Below are 14294 nucleotides of genomic sequence, written 5' to 3'. Positions count from 1 at the left end.
GCAATCCGTTCTAGGGCTTCCTAGTCCGGCGTTTGTCCCACTCGGGAAAGTGAATCTCGCCGGTGGGACTTCCCACACCACTTCCTCTCGCCCCGACCTTCCCTTGCGGTCCCCGCGGGCGGAGCGCAGGCGGCTTCGCGCTGCCGCTGTGAAGCGCGCACGGCCGGCGCCCCGGGGGGGCAGACCGGAGGAAGGATGCAGAGGTCTTCGGGGGGGGGGGGGGGCGGAGGGCCTGTTGCAACCCGTTCTGAAACAAGCCACCTCACACGCTCTCCCCTGCCCCCACCTCTCATAAAACACTGTCTTCCGAAACACAGTGCGGGCGTGGGCGTCACTCTCTTTCTTTTTCCCTTCTACCGGGGAAGAGGGGGCTCGTTTTCGCGGAGGCTTCCCAGCCCTGCCCGCGGTGGGCGGGGGGGCGGTTCTGTGCCTCTCCCCCGCCGTCTCCGGCCGCTGCCTGCGGCGGGGATCGCCCTCCCCTCACTCCCACGCCTTCAATTACCGATGGTGGCGGCCGCCGCCGGCGCCGTGCCTCCGCGCCTCGCCCGCCCGCTCCCCCTCTCTCTAGAGCCCCGGCACTGCCGCAGAGGCTTCACCGCAACGCGAAGCCCACACCGCCACTCCGGTCCGCCCCTCCTCTGGTCTGTCACGCTCGGCGGCTCCTCCGGGAGCGGGAGGCTCCTCGCTCCCCGCCCCGCAGCCGCACGCCGCGGGCAGGAGGCAGGCGGCAGGCGGCAGGAGGCAGCGGCAGCGGGAGCGGGAGCGGGAGCGCAGGCAGCCGGGAACGCCCCGCAGCCCGGCCGCGCCGCGGCTCTCCGCCGCCTGCCCCGCCGGTCGGTAAGTGATGCTCCGGGCAGTCCGGCGGCCGCTGCCGCTCCCGGGCAACTTCCCCCCCGCCCCCCCCGCTTTTTCTTGGTTTGGTTGGGTTGGGTTGGGTTGGGTTTGGTTGGTCTTGCACGCTTGCGGCGGACTTCAACTTTTCCACGGGACTTAGGGGCGGGGGGGTGTTTGCTCGGCGGGCAGCGCGGGGGGAAGCTCTCTCCGGGGCAGGCCGAGCGTTGCGGGGAGCGCGGGGTCCCCTCGCAGCCCGTCGGTGAGCGGCGGCACGCTCTTTGCTCGGCGGCTGCTCGCTCCCGTTCCATCCAGGGCTCGCTTGCTCTTTTGCACGGAGAGAGCAGGGTCCACAGATCCGAGGCGGTGCGAGCGTCTGATCGCTCTCTGCTTTTGAAGCTGACGGGCATATTAAGGCTGGCGGAACTTTTGCACGCCAGAGGAGCAAAAACCAGGGTGTTGAGGTTCGCAGACTACAGAGGTTTGAAGAAAACGCGCTTGCAGATGTCCTAGCTGTAAGGATGGTGAGGAAAATCAAAGATGCAGGAAGGGTGTCGAGGTTCCAGCTCCTTAGGGAACTGACACTTTCTAAGATGTGTTTAGAAGGGAACAGGCAGCGTTTCAGACTCTGCAACAGAAAAGAAGAAAAAAGAAAGAAAATAAACAATTTAAGTGTTTTTGAAAACTATGTTGCTTTTCTCACTGTAGGCTGCCTTCAAGGGTTGTAACGCACTTTCACTACGCTGGGAGAATAGTTTAGCATTCATGATCCATAACGGGGCGGGGGGGGGGGGGGGGGGGCTCCCTTCTTTGCAGCTTCAGGAAAGGACTTTTCCAAAACACACTAAGTTACTGCTTTCCTGGTGCTTTGGGGATTTAGATCCCAGGATGCCTCTGGCAGTATATGGGGAGGGGAGCATGGAGAAGTCACAGCGGGGAAAATTCTAGTCTAAGTCCTAGGGTTAGGAACAGCCACGGGATGGTGAGGTTTTTTGAGAGGATCCCCGTCTAATTTAAAGAGGATTGCAGGGCAGAAGAGCCTGAAGGATGCAAAGAGGCAGAGGAGCTGGTCTGGCAGTCCTGAGTGGAGGCAGGACACCCCAGGGACCTGAGGGCTGGGTGACACGGGGTAATTGAGCATGGAGGTCACTGATGAGTCTTGGGAGCCTAATCCTGCAAAGCACTGTGGGCACAGTGCAAGTGGGGGGCGAGGGTGGGAGCTGACTCATGCTGGCTGGGGCGGCCCCAGCACATCTGTACAGAAAGGGGGGGCTGAAGAGAGAAGGAAGAGATGAGAAAGAAGCATATATAGATAGGCGGGGAGGAGGGAGATCACCTCATCGAAAGTTGCTGAGATCATCCAGAGGCTCCTCCGTGATTGATAGTACCCTGCTCTCCTTCCCGTAAAGGGTTAGGAGGCTGATGAGTGTATCTCTGGTGGAGGGGGGTGGGGGGCAGATTGCAGAGGTTAGTACAACACAAGGGAAGCCTACTCAGACAAACACAATTGGTACTGCTGGTACTTGGGCTGCATTGCACTGCAGTGCAGGGAGCTCACAGCAACTTCTGCCTTAGGAGAAAGGGAGATGCTGAATTGATCTGTAGAGGTGGCACAAACTATGCCAAAAATTACTGCTTTGTGAGGGGATTGCAGATAGAACTGGAAGTAAAGCTGTAAGGAGATTTTGGAAGGAACTTCCCGATGAATTTACAACTAACCACAAAGGATTTTAGGAGAAAAAAACAACAGCCAAACCAAATAAAGTTCTCCAATTAGAATAATTGTAGATGGTATACTTCTGTTGGAAGTCCAGGTTCTCTGTGGGGAAGATTCCTGTTTTAACTATGCCATATGTCCTCCTCAATGATTGAAGTTTTACAATGGATGTTCTTTTCATGGATTGAGGACCCTGTGGGAATGAAAACTACCATTGCAATGTTTCACCCAACATTCAGTTTTCCCTGTAATTAAGCATTTAGCCAGCATTTTCATAGAGAGCAAGGCACTGTGATAAGCCGGAGACCCTGTTCCTTCCCTCTCACCTAGCCATTTTCTGCAATTTTACTGAATGATAACATGCATTAAATCTTACTGGTTTGGTGCTTATTTTGTTTTGGGGTTTGTTTTTGTTTGTTTGTTTGCTTATTTGGTTTTTTAAAATCTTTTTCCATAATTTGAGAGAAAGAAGCATTGCTTTTCTGTATTCCAAAGAAATGCAGAATTTGCTAAAATATAGTCACAGTAAGTTCCAAGTGGACTTTTATTTATATTTGGACTAAAACTTTGCATTGGCCAGATATTGACAAAAAGGCAGTCTGTCAATTAAAATTATTGACACACATTGAGGTTCCAAACATCTTCAAATGATACTTAAAGAAAGAGAAGAAACAATCGTTTAATGTCTATATTTCTGAAGCTGTATTCCTACTGCTAATTCAATAAAATTACCCTGAATATCAGTGGTACAGATTAGATGTAGGCTTTCTCTGATGGCAACTTGATGTAAAATCACATGTCATTGCACTCTGGAAAAATAGATTAGTATTTGGCCAAATGAGATCAAACCAAGTGTTTTCTGGCTGTATATTTGAGAAAACTGATTTTTTAAATAAAAATAAAGCAAAGGTGTTAGGGTTTTTTTCTCAGTTCTGAGCAACATGCAAGAAAGATGTTTGCAACAAAGGAAAATCACACGGAACGTGCAGTTACGTTTGCAAAACATGGTATTACCTCAGGTGACAATGTGAAACCTATAATCAAGGTTATATGTGCCTAAGTGTATAAGCTTGTACAAGTTGCTTGCCGTAATGGCAGCTTTCAAATTAATTTTTTTAAATGATACGCTCCAAAGCACAGAGGACAAATGTTTAACCACAGCGGCCCTGATCGTCCCATTAAAACCAGTGTGAATTGCATTGTAGATTTCAGTGGGAACCAGAATGAATCCAGCTATATAATTATCTAGGGTTTCCTGTATGAAAATAGTATTAATAAAGATATTTCACATTCTCAGTCATATAAAAGTTGTTTCAGCATCACAGACAGATCACTTGGGCTGTATGTTGCTGTGAATCTTTGCAACCCATATGCATCACAGAATGCATATCAATGCTTGTTTAAACAAAAGCTCATCAATTAGATTAAATGTGTTTGCAAACCTGTGATAGGGAACCCACAGCTGCTGCCACTGTCTTTGTATTACGTAGTGCATAATATTTTCCTATTAAACCCAAATGGAGTCCTTTTTAAAATAATTCAGAGGACTGGATTTAGAGCTTGTCTTCTTTTAAGTGTTTTTAAGCAGTAAAATGGAAAAATTAATTAAAGTATGCTCACTGGGAAGAAAAAGGTAGTTAAATTTTTCTTTTAAATTAGCCAAGTGTTTCAGTTTTAAATGAAATGTGATACATTTTCTAGTAACTATGTTACAAAACATGATGGGCCTTTTTGTTCCATAAAACATTGGCTGGTAGCCTCACAGGCTTTTAATTTATCTTTGATTTTGTATATTGCTATGTGGTTCTTCCAGAGACAATCTAAACATGCAGAGTACCTATTCTCCTGTAAATATATATGTTGCCTGTCTGTGATATGTTAGTCAGGTTTGTTTTCAAATTACCATTTTTGTGTCAGTGAGAGATAAATACATGTGCATTAAATATAATCAAATGCAAATTTCTTTAGGATGATTATTATTGAAGATGTTGTCCTCTTATTAAAAAAAACCAAAACAAACAGAAGGGGTAAAGCAATGCTAAGCACATCCTTTTCTCCTCTGTGGTTCAAATCCTCAGCCACTTTCCCACCCAGAGAGGCTAATAAAAGTTTAAATGTTACAGACACAACAAGAAATTGCTTAAGGTATAACACAGTGTAATACGAGTAAGATATCATAATGTCCTTTCGTTTTTAAGACTGAATTATTACCTCTGTTTTCTGTGTTTCTGCTGTCTGGCTGCTGACAGTAAAGACTTGCCATACATCAACAAAACATCAGAGTCCATCATGATTACGTGGGCATTCCATCCAAATATTTCTAATTCAACTAAAATGCACCATATTGAAAATATGAACAATACCCACCACATAATGTAGCTGTTTCAGCACACAAGGCATATAGTTTTATATCGATCTGAGACTCATGAAAAATATGGTGTTGCTGCGGCTTCATGTTTCCTGGCAAGCAGCAAGATTTTTTTAAGATAAAGCAGCATCTCTGTGGCTGGCTTTCTTCTTCTCAGCAGGTTATTTTTGTGGTCATGGCTGTATGGATCTAGTTACGTGCTTTGTTCTAGGATGGTAGTCTGTGTCTCACAAGCACATCTAGATTTTTGACAGAAAATCTGTGCTACAATGAATACAATTGGTAGCAGCATTAAAGCATCCTGCAGGATTTTTTTCCCTTTAATGCTCACATGAATTTTTGTACAGGGAAAAGCTTTCTGAAATACATCATGGAATCTAATTTTTTAGAAATACAGGTAACCATGGAACTGACAGGTGACTTTGCTCATGGCATCTCACAGGGCCTCTTGGTCTTTAAGTGGCACCATTTTCATGCCATATAGAGCTGGAGGGTAAACTTCCCTTTCTGTAAGAATAACAGTGCTAATCCCAAGAAGCTGGTTTTGCAAACTGGATTCCACCCCCTTCCTCCCATCCCACCCCACCCTGACCACAGCAGGTTTTGCTTTTATCTAAGAATCCCAGCCATTGCCACAGCCTTACAAATGAAGTGGCCCTCTGAACTGCTCCTAAGGTTGAGAAATGAGTGATTCCTTGGAGTAGCACTTCCAGCTGGAATTCACTGCTCTCTATTGTGTAGCTTTTTGTTGCTTCTCTTTTATCTGTGTGGATTCTTGAAATCCTGCCTCTTGGACAGCTGATGGCATGTCTCACATCCTTGCTGTCTATAAAAATGGGAAAAAATACATATTTATTTTCATTAAAAAGGAACACACTTGAAAATTCCATATCAAAATATATCCAAGCAAACAATAAAGATAAGATCAACAGTGTATTTTTCCATTTCCTGATCATGTTGAAAGCTCTCTGCAGCGCACTTGTGATATCTTTCTTGTACAGATAGGAAGGTAGCAGATGCTATTTGGCATTTTCCTTTTTAACTTTCAAGCCAACAACGTAAATTGCTTGGTATAGACTGTGGAATATCCTATAGTGACATTTTGTTAATGTTTTTTGGGGGGATTTATGGATCTATGAATGATTGGGGTGCTTCTTTGTAAGTCATACGAGGCTGGTCCTGAAAGGAAAGGTAAGACCAAGTGTTACTATGGTCTCCTGTGAGTCTAGAAAATGCATATTCTTGATTTTACAAAGTTCTCCTCAGTTTTTACTGAGCTGCATTTGAGCTGGTTTTAATCAAGAAGTTAAAAGAAGATAATTCTAAATGCAGTAGGTGAAGATACCAAGTGTTAACATTTCATGTGTCTTGGCCTCCTACGTTTCCTATGGGCATGTAGCTGTGCAGTTGACAGTGGCTTTTGCATTGGGACGGTATTCTTCCTTGTGTCTAGACATCACCTTTTGTGAGCAGGACTCACTGCTTCTCTTCATGTGTAGCTAGTGCACAGACTGCCACTGACACCAGATTCACTTATCCTTTTAACATTCTTCTCAGTGTGCAAGCAGCACCTTATTTTCAAATAACTCAACTGTTATTTCCTCTCAGCTTTGTTAAACAAATCAAGTTCTGGCAACAGGGAGAGTATCAGAGAAAAAATGCACTTAGTGATGTAAGACATATAAGTAACAAACTCATTGCTGTGCCTGGAAATCTTGTAAGGGTGATCTGTTCCGGCAAAAAAAAAAAAAAGAAAGAAAGAAAAAAAAAAAGAGAGAGAAAAAAGAGTAGTAAGGCTTGTGGGAGTCTCTCATGCAGATGGAGTCTTTCCCTGGGTACGCCGTCTCACCACTGGCTGCAATATACTGTAGACATAATGAAGATGTTTAAAATAGCTAGTTTCTCTTGCAGCCTAGTACACCAGTATGGTGCTCTGTATGAACCACAAACATGACTGAGGTTATGCCACAGGAGAGGAGAGCATGAAAAACCAAAGCTACACATATTGTGGTGGTAATGTCACAAAAACAGTGGTATATCTGCAATCACTTGCAAATACTTTTTAAAGCAGAGTGTTGTTCTAGTTGATGGCATCCGTTTAGTTCCATTTATCATCATGGTCTCATCTAGCCTCATTAGAATTTATGAAGTGTTGCTCCAATCAGTTGCATAATTTGACCATTTACATGTTAAACTCAGAACAAAGCTTTTCCTTATAGCATAACCTCTATATGGAGTGAGCAGTCAGAAGAATAAATGTTTTGTAGTATTCCAGTTTTTAAATTTTAGTATACACAATGTAAATAAGGAATGTTACGTGGTTTTGTAAATGTATTTATGTACTTAATGTGTAAAGAACAGAAAAATATCAAACCAGCTTGCACTCTGACTCAAAAAAATATACACCTCCTGTAAATGTATGACATTCAGATCTCTAAATGAGCTCAGGTCACTACATTTGCCTATTGAGGGGATAGTCCCTATGCGCAACAGCAAGTGTACACTTGAAGTGTATTCTTTGGTGTTCTATAGATTCCTAAGTTTTATATATTTCATAGGGCTTTCCAAGTTAAGTATGCCAAGACTGATGCAGCAAAAATTCAGCCCACTTATTGGGAAAACTGGAAAAGCCTTACATGTTAGTCTTTGATAATTTCTTTGGACCAGTTAGCTGGAATACTAATTCTTTTCCAGTCAATTCCTTTCCTTGCCTTCAAATGAAGTCCTGAAAAGAAAAGAAGAAACAACTTGGACATGGATAAGTGAGGATGCTTTTCCTAGAAAACACAAAAAGGTGGTATAAGTGTTAAACACCATATAGGAACACCTAGCAGTTGTCTGCTAAAATGGATTCAATTTTGTTTAATTTTTGTTTCTTCAAATAAAATTCCATGTTTAGTTCACATCTGAACTTGGGAGTCCAAGCACTTATTAATTGTAAAACTCTAAAAAGTTTGGCTTAGTACATGGTGCTAAGGATCTGAGCCATCTTCTACTCCATAGACACAATCCTTAAACTTTGAATATCTAAACAGAAATATTGAGGCCCATATTTATAGTCATAAATATCATTGCCTGACTTTCAGAGACCCTGGAAATTCTCTCACTAGAAGATATATTCAAGTTGAATGCAGTGGATACGTGTATTAAAAAAAAATAATTAAGATATCACTTGTACTCCTTGAACAACCAAACAATAGCAAAATGTAGAGATTAAAAGATAATGCCATCAGGGTGGTTCTGTGTATTTGCTCAGAAAAACTACAAGGCAGGGAAAAAAACCCCAAATGGCTAACCAATCGTTCAAACACATTTTAGCAAATGGATATTTAGAAAATGGATGTTAATTAGCTAAAACAAGTTCTTGTCAAAGACAAGATTTATTAGGACCTGTATGGAACAGGGCAAACCTTACTCCTGCCTAAAGAACCTTAACAGCTAAAATCAAAATGAACAAAACATAAACATCTCATATGGTATTTGCTAGAGTTATGGCTTGGGTCGCCACTGTCTATCAATGTCTGTCCATGGAGAAAGTAGCCATCCAAGATGTGGCACTACTTACTAGTAGTCTAGAAGTAACCCTAATGCTTTGGTACTAGATATCTTACTTCCTCAAGGCAGTTTTGTCTGGAGTGCTGCTTGTTTTGGACTAGCTTCCTTTGTAGAAACAAAGAGACTCCTGGAAATTCTCTTTCAGTTCACATTTGCTCAATGGTTAAAACAATGAGCTTTTATTTCTGTCGTGGAACAGCATTATGGTTTTGATTACAAAACTGGAACAACCAACAAAAGTAAAGCATTAAAAAGAAAAATACTGAGAATTTCCCTGAGACATCTTTTGACTGACATGACTAAGGACCAACTCAAGAGTAACCCATTCAGGGAGCATTCGTCTGCTGCGTCAAAGCCATTCTTTGACTTATCAATCACTTTAGAAACTATTAGTGTACTTCAATTTGTGAAAATTCAGGAAATGTTTCTCAAATCCCTCTCTGAGATTTAAATTCATAAAACCTTTGAGTAATGGTTATTTCTCATATCTGGCTCACCGTCTTGCCTAGGAAGATGACTTATTTGCCTCCTTTGTGATGTTCACTCTCCCACATAGCACGACAAACTTTCTATGACTTCACAATAACTTAAAATGTTAAGTATCATCTTCTTTTTCAATTTTAAAATTTCGGTTTCATTCCAACTACAGTTTCATGGCAAAAAACTACCAAAAGTCACAGAATTAATTTCCGTTCTTTTTTTCTTCAGTATTTAGTGACTGTTTATCATTCATGTGGTCTTGGAGCACAATTGAGAAGATTCCTTGCTATGACCAGCTGTACAAAATGATTAAGTAGAACGATACTCTGCTGCCAGTCTACTTAATCATTTAGTAGATGGGAAAACTGTTTCTTCCTGGGAAATTAGGTGTCTATGAGAAGAACAAATTTTTCACTGGAGAAATTGCTTGCTAATTTCTGTATTATAGTAAAAAATGAGTATGACGACTCCCTGCTCCATGGTCCAAAGGAAGAAAATCTATTTTCCAGTATTTGGGAAACTATTGCAAACCAATTTCTTTCAATCTATTGGTGGTGTGACTGCTCTATAAAGTAAATGTTGCTCATAGAAATCACCAAAGAGTCGTTTTATCCTGTATATTTGCTGAAATATGAGTAACTTGAGGGTATGACCTGAAATGTGCGTAACACCCCACTTGGTGTTTTAAGGGGTGTGTGTTATTCTGGTAGGAATAGGAAGAAAATGTTTGCTGAATGTTCCAGGCTTCCTAGCGCTTGGTCCATGTACAGTCTTTCAGAATGGAAAAACTACAGTCTCCATCCAGTGAAGACAGACACTGACAGACTTACAGTTTAGCAGGCAGTTGGGGCACACAATGCACAAGGAGAGGCTATGGGTTTGCTCAGCTGGGAAGAGAAGGCCAAAAGAAGATGGGGGGATCTAATTGCTGTCTGCCATCATCTAATGAGTAATTAGAAAGAAGATGGAGTCAGGAAAGGGAATGGAAATGTGAACAAGATAGAAGGAAGAAATTCTTCACTGTGTGGGCCATGAAGTATTAGAGTAGGTGCATAAGAACGCTGTGGCACCTCTGTCCTTGGAGATGCTCAAAACTTGCCTGGACATGGCCCTGGGCAACCTGATCTAATTTTGAGGCTAGCCTGGCTTTCAGCAGGAGGCTGGAGTAGAAGACCTCCAGAAGTTCCTTCACACTTTAATTATTCTATAGTTCTACTGATATGAGGGAGTACTGGTATATAGACCATGTACTGCTGGAAGTCAATAAATCATGGAATTCAGTCTCCCTCTCCTTTGAGCCCTTCTAATCAGGTCAGAATAGTACCTGGTCAAGATCAGGGCCTCTTTTTACAATTGCTTACAAATTCAGAAGATGTACACCTAGGAGTGAAGAATTTACAATCTGAGAGGGAATTTGATTACTAACAGCAAAATACTCCATCCTGTCAAACAGTATTCTATAACATATCTCTTATTTGGCTAGAAATTCTTGTACTGGCACAGACTGAGAGGCAAAATCAAGGTAATTACCTTGATCAAAAAATCAGTTTAGCTGACAAATGAGGTTATTTGTTCTATTGTTAAAGGGCCAAATTGTAGAACTGCTGAATCATTTCATTCTCTTTTTTTTATGGAGTGCAGTAGCTCATAGTGTCAGCTCATAGTTGGCCATGATTTGACTTTCTGGCCACTTTCCTCTTCCTAGGGAACTGTACTTTGGAGTAAGTAGAGAGGATATGAGTAAAAGTTACTGCACTTTATAGTTAAATACAGTTATTCTAAGCTGAAATAATAAAATATGTTGAATAAATCTCCTCACATGTGATCAGAAAACATGGAGACTGTAGGGCTTTTTTTACCTGTCTAAGCTTCTTTGTTCTAGTACTTGCTCATAAGAAACAAAGTTTACCTGCAGTATCCAAGTTCAAATCTGACAGGCATAGTTAAGTCTTCCCTTTTCTTGGAAAAGCATAAGGGTTTTTGCATGCTGGGCTGCTGAGTTTTTCCTGACTTGCAGAGGCACAAGAGCTTTGGCATATTTTCCTTGATATTTTCTCATATGGTTTATCTTAAAAATAATGCAGTCAGATGCGCTATTTAATTTTCACGAGTATTCATTTTTACTAGCTCTATGGACAGTGTTATACAGAAGCAGACTGTGAGAATTCAAAACACAGAAATGGCATTCCTAAAAAACATCAAGTGGAGGTTGTTCCCCCCAGCCCCTGCCCCCATTGTCCTCCTCTGAGGCTGAGTGGTTTACAGGAGTGCTTTCTTGTAGTTTGTGCACTTAGCTACTATCCCAGAGGAGGGTAGGGGAACACATTGCTGTTCTTACAAATATTTATATATATATATGTAATCTGATTTATTGTGATAGGGTTGCTTATATGATTTTTTTTACTCAAGGGCGTAAGTTCTCGCAGAATAAGAACACTTGGCTGATAAAGTGGAAATCTTGTGGCAAATAAGTGTTGACAGGGTAAGTCCTTGCCAGGAGACAGGTAGGAAATGGAACTGAATTATCAGTTAAAACTTTTTCAGTCAAATACTGATGATTCTTCATTAAATACATAATGTTCTTTTGGGTCCATTTTATTTCTGGTTGTTGGGTAAAAATGTATTTTTTCCTAGTTGGGAGAAATTGTTTTATATTGTACCTGTTATACATGAAAAAAATGGAAGCCATTATGTATCTCTGTATTTCAATATCTAGGAACAGGAGTGAGCTACAGGTTCCAATACACTGCCTTCCTCCACTCCTGTGACTGGGAAAACTAATTTCATGAGCAGAAGTATCCTTTCATTGGGTGAACTCTATGCCAGCAATTTTCCTTAAACAATGGCTTTTGTTAAAATATTAAATTCAATTTTATTTAATATTCTAAAACAGTGAAAGTAATAATTCTGTGATGCCTTTCACCTTTAATGTTCTAGTAATGTGCATTTTTAATTAGGAAACCATTTGAGTTCAATAAAACTTTATGAGAAAGTGTATGGCATAACTGGAACAGGGTTAATACAAAGAGAACTGTTGCTGTACTTTATAAGGGTTCTGTAAAAATGTAGTGGTTTTTAAAAAGATCCAAGTAAGTGTTAAAAATGCAATTAATAAAATCTGTTACCTGCTGGTTTAACAGTGTTATAACAGCATAGAATGCAAGGGTTATATACTGTGTCTGTGAACTGTACCACTGAAAGCTGTGGAGAGGTCAGGAGAGGAAGAGTACATGCAGTGGACAGAAAGAGATACTGATTCAAATTCCTGTGAATTTTTAGATTAAATTAACAACTGCCTTTCCTTAACAGGAATGTCCCTTGCTCTAGGGATGCAAGCACTGAACATTGCATCAGCTATACGATCTGCAAAACTATTTTTAATTAGAGTTGGTACACATACATTCAAGGTACTAAGCACTTAATCAATGTGATGTATATCCTGAGGCCACCACAATGTGATGCTTTTAAAATGCTAATTGTAAGCTATAATTGAGAACTAATTGGCTGATGAAGCAAGAATTTATTTTCTAAAATTACTTTGCTTTTTAAGTTTAAACATTTATGAAATTTTTTTTCTCCTTTTCTTTTTTTCCAAAAACCACTTAGAGCTTGGCTGTTGTGTTTTACTGGGACTTAATTTGTTGTTTATTTTGCCTACTTTGGACCTATGCCTCTACACACACATCAGTGAGTTGTTTCTTCTTATACTCTCTTCAGAGTCCCCCAGCCACAGAGTAGGCAAGAGACCTGCTGGGAGCGTAACACCAATTTCCTTCATTAGTCAGCTGGCACTGGTGGTGTACAGATTATTTTCTGTCTTTGAACCAAAACCACTATCTGATATGACTCATCCAGGGCCCCCCTTGTGGGTGGTTAAGGGGAGTCTTAATGTTTCTTTTGAATAAGAAAAGTGGTGATAATAGGCCAAGTCTGAAGAGAAAAAATGGAAATGCTTATAAATGCCCATTAGTAACGTGGACTTTCAAATAGTTCGCTGCGCAAGCATGAGGGTAAATGACAACCCACTGGAGGAGACTGCCAAGTGTGAATAGTGGTCCCTCAACATGCTTTGTAAGTGCATGTAATTGAGGTGCTGATAAGGGGATGGTCCACCTCATTTGTGGCATTTAGGGGATGCTATTGTTGTAGCATTGCTTCCCTGATTCACTAATAGCAGCAATAACTTTAGTTACAAAAAAAGCACACGTGAACATGGTACCACTATATAGGCTTTTGTACTTGATGTTCTGGTTTTGGCTGGGACAGAGTAGTAGCTGGTACAGTGCAGTATTTTGGATTTAGTATGAGAATCATGTTGATAACATGATAGTTGTTGCTAAGTAGTGCTTATCCTAAGCCAAGGATTTTTCAGTTTCCCATGCTCTGCAAGCAAGCAGGTGTACGAGAAGCTAGGAGGGATCATGGCCAGGACAGCTGATCTGAACTAGCCAAAGGGGGATTCCATACCATAGAACATCATGCTCAGTATGCAAACTGGGGGGATTTGGCCAGGAGGGGCCAATCACTGCTCAGGGACCGGCTGGGCATTGGACAGCCAGTGGTGGGCAATTGTATTGTGCATCACTTGTTTTTCTTGGGTTTCATTTCTCTCTCTTTTTGTTGCCTTCATTATTATTATTATTATTATTATAATTATTATATTTTTTCAATTATTAAACTGTCTTTATCTCAACCCATGAGTTTTATTTTTTTTTCCAATTCGCCACCCCATCCCACTGAGGGGCACTGAATGAGCGGCTGTCAGGTGCTTAGTTGCCAGCTGGGGTAAAACCACAATAGTTGATTACCTGCTGAAGAGCCATGATTGGTTTTGATCGAGGGCAATATCAGTAAAGAGCCAGTGTGCAAAATAGGTATAATGATTAATCAGGTTGAAGACAGAAATTCAAGGGTAATTATTTCAGAACACAGCCAGGTTGAGATGGTACCTTATTGACCTTTGCAGTGTCAGAGAGCAAGAACATTGTTGCTCTAAGTCTAGCAAAGATGAAACCAAGTTGGTGAAAAACTTAAGTAATTCTTACGTGTTGGGGAATGTATGGTTTTTAGGGATTGAGCCAGTCTGAGGTTAGACTTCAGGAAGTCTCCAGATACTTTTTATTTTGTAATATGTATTCTTGACATGTTTTTTACTTTCCTGACCGTTACGTTAATTGCTCTAAGTATTGCCGATATTCCATCTTTTAAAACATGGAGGGAACATGAAAAATTAAATAAGGCTGCTGTGTACTCTCTCTTTTAATGGTTTGATTTATCAAATTATATTGAACCTTGGGGATTAGAAGAAAACCATTAATATGACTGTGTAGCTCCTACGTGCTA

The 14294-nt window shown here is 41.3% G+C and overlaps 1 protein-coding gene across 1 annotated transcript in view; it reads left to right on the top strand.

The window, feature by feature from the left end:
- The first annotated feature begins 443 nt into the window (after positions 1-443).
- SV2C (synaptic vesicle glycoprotein 2C) overlaps positions 444-14294 on the top strand; it is a 118473-nt gene continuing 104622 nt past the window's right edge. The window contains exon 1 of the mRNA XM_069775682.1: positions 444-837. The gene's annotated coding sequence lies outside the window, so the exon portion shown is untranslated. The remainder of the gene's footprint in view (positions 838-14294) is intronic.

The sequence above is a fragment of the Haliaeetus albicilla genome, chromosome Z (genome assembly GCF_947461875.1).
Source record: "Haliaeetus albicilla chromosome Z, bHalAlb1.1, whole genome shotgun sequence".
Classification (NCBI taxonomy): domain Eukaryota; kingdom Metazoa; phylum Chordata; class Aves; order Accipitriformes; family Accipitridae; genus Haliaeetus; species Haliaeetus albicilla.
The sequence above is the reverse complement of the archived record's forward strand: the minus strand, read 5'-3'. Positions and strand labels throughout refer to the sequence as shown.